This window comes from Cyprinodon variegatus, unplaced genomic scaffold (assembly GCF_000732505.1).
Source record: "Cyprinodon variegatus isolate N-32 unplaced genomic scaffold, C_variegatus-1.0 Scaffold42, whole genome shotgun sequence".
Taxonomy (NCBI): domain Eukaryota; kingdom Metazoa; phylum Chordata; class Actinopteri; order Cyprinodontiformes; family Cyprinodontidae; genus Cyprinodon; species Cyprinodon variegatus.
In genome coordinates this window covers 937,480-940,277 of record NW_015150495.1, presented here as the reverse complement: position 1 = coordinate 940,277, position 2,798 = coordinate 937,480, and the positions used below count along the sequence as shown (strand labels likewise).

The window sequence follows — 2,798 nt, the reverse complement described above, 5'->3', positions numbered from 1 at the left end:
CCACTCTTTCATCATCTCCTCAATGAGGAGATGAGGAGTTCTGCATGGTGCATGGTGGTCTCAAAAGTCCGCAGTAACAACACACATAGGGCGCACTGCACCATAGGGCGCGCTGCACATTTTGAGGGGAAAAAAAAGACGTTTATATGCGCCTTATAGTCGTGAAAATACGGTATATATATATATATATATTTCCATCTCTTATGTTGACCAAATGTTACATCCACACTCTGCATTTCTTTGACTTCTGCTTCAAAGAAAATCCTGCTTTTCCTGTTTTTCTATTTTAAAGGGAATAAATACAGGGTTCACATATGCTTTTTGCTTATTCCAGTCAATACAATAATTGTTAGTATGCTTTATTTGTTATCAGGGTATTTTATGTTTATTAAAAGATAAAAGGGTATTATCTCTCTCTTTTTATCTGAAAACAATGTGCAATCAATTCTTATCATAAATCATGATTCATGATGCAGGGTAAATCAAAGCTACCAAAAAAGAGCCTCCATTTATTTAAACAATCAAAACTTCAGTTTTTATCCGTGGTAGATTAGTTAAAATTCTTAGCTTATACGTGTGCAAGACAGACAGCTCCCTTTTGTCTTTAAAGAAAGAACAAAATCTTATGTATAAACTGAGAATAAAGTACCCAGTTAAAGTTGGAGGTGTGGTAAAACTCATTTACTTCTCTCACATCATAAACAATGATATAAAAATGCAAATTACCTGCAGGAATGAAAGTAGATATCAGAGAAGTTGTGCATTATCCGTTTGGAAGCAATATAATTTCCTCCTGCTTCCAACATGGAGGCCTGGAAAAAGAAAGGCTGTCCAAAGTCACAAACCATACAAAGAAAAAAAAAAACAATTCGTTACATTAGAAAGGCTGATTAGTGTTATTCCTGACATATTACATTCATAAAAGTCCTATTGAATGCATAGGAACTGGGATTTAACAAGTGTAATAAGTTACACATTAACAACAAGAACATAACAGAACGCCATATATGGAGAAATTATGCTAACTAGAGGACATAACAGCGAAAAGTTAATCATCCGTCTAAAAAAATGGGGATGTGGGATTATTATGACTCAGAGATCGATTATGGGGAACTCATACTGGAACTAAAGACAGTTCAGACCAACTAGATTTGCTGCAGCTGTGTTTGCACAGCGGATAGAGACACTGCAGTTAGCTGACAGGCTGCAGCTAGCTGCTTAGCTCACTTGCCCTGACCCTGATTTCCATATCTATCATAAACGACCGTTAAAATACAATACAAAAAAAGCAACACGGATACAAATAGCAAAAGTTTTAGAGGCAACTTACCGACTCCAATGATAATCCAAAGCAGGCATTCTGACAATGGCAGTTCCACTGGTTGTCATGCTAGCCCGAATGCTACCGTTGGTTAGCTCCCCCTGGGACGCTACTTAAGCGTAATAATTTGTTTTTTCATTCTTAAAAGTGCCGTTAACTCAGCCTTACAAGTTCCCCAAAAAGGAAACCTTCAGTTAAATAAAAGTATAACGCGTTCCTGAAGGTGGTTATTGATATTTTCGAGGAGGAAAAAAAAAAGAAAGATCCAAACTGACCAAGAAGCCACTTTCAAGACGAATTGTGATTGGACGACAGCTTCCACCAATCACCTGTAGCAGTGGCACATAGGGGCACCGTCCTGCAGGGGGCGCCAAAGCCACGATCGGACAATCAGTTCTAGTCACTCATTTCTGCATGTTACAGCAGTTTTTTTTTTGTTTGTTTTTTTTTGCATGTGATATCAATCAATCAATAACAATTGAGCGCCTCTGAGTATGCGCAAAGCTGCAAAAGAGGCTACAACAAGATGGAAACGAAGAACATGATTAAACAGAGGCTGAAGGAAAGGTTGCAAAAGCAAAGGGAAGAAGAGAGGAAAGTATAGTGGTTTTATATGATTCAGAGGAGAGTGGGAGAAATGAGATGTGCAGGAAGGAACAAAAGAGAAGATACCGTTATATCAAGACTTAGATTTGGGCAAAGAGGATTAAACAGTACTTTATTCAAAATAGGTAATTATAACAACCGGTATGTGGGAATACTGTGAGCAACAAGAAACAATTGAACATGTTATGGTACACTGTAAGAGGTATGAATGAAAAAGGAGGGAATTGGTTCTAAATCTTAATAAAGAAATAATACACTATAATTTAATAGAAATCCTTAGAAAGAACTCAAGAGATAAGTGTTATGTAATTGTTTTTCATTATCTTAGAATCAGTGTAATTGAGAGGATTTGAATCTTATTTTGGTTTTATTGTTTTTTGTTTTGTTGATTTTGTTTTGATCATTATAAAGGCCAATTTATACTTCTGACGCACAGCCTCTGTAACCCTCAAATCTGTCTCTGTGCGTGACCACGCCCCCCGAGGTTCTGCAACCATCGTCACACACCTCAAAAAGAATCCTGACTACACGTCGGAGAGTCGCAAACCTGCGCAGACCTCAAGCGGAAGTGCGCAGAGAAAAACCAGCTGTGATTGGTCGTTGATATGCCTTTCCGGCTTTCTGTGTGGTCGTCCTTCTCGATTCGGCGCCAGGGGGCGCCACTTTAAAAAACCGAGGAGTAATCACAACAATGGATAACCACAACGAAAGGTTGATCGAGGAAGTTCAGAAGTACAACCACTTGTACGATGCCTCAAACATACTCGTTGTTTTGTAAAATAAACACTCCCGCCGGCGCCGCCGAAGAACTTCTCATGACCATCCGCCGAAGTTCTCACGAGTTCTCCAATAGGATCCCCCTAGCGCTTTG

The 2,798-nt window shown here is 38.8% G+C and overlaps 1 protein-coding gene across 2 annotated transcripts in view; it reads right to left on the bottom strand.

Moving 5' to 3' along the window:
• Window positions 1-1,589, bottom strand: part of LOC107081848 (enhancer of polycomb homolog 1-like) — a 41,947-nt gene extending 40,358 nt beyond the window's left edge. The window contains exons 1-2 of one of the 2 annotated variants that reach the window (XM_015370171.1): window positions 1,331-1,589; window positions 727-827 (exon numbers count right to left, since the gene is read on the bottom strand). The gene's annotated coding sequence lies outside the window, so the exon portion shown is untranslated. The remainder of the gene's footprint in view (window positions 1-726; window positions 828-1,330) is intronic. The other variant, XM_015370170.1, reaches the window with a different exon arrangement.
• Window positions 1,590-2,798: the final 1,209 nt, after the last annotated feature.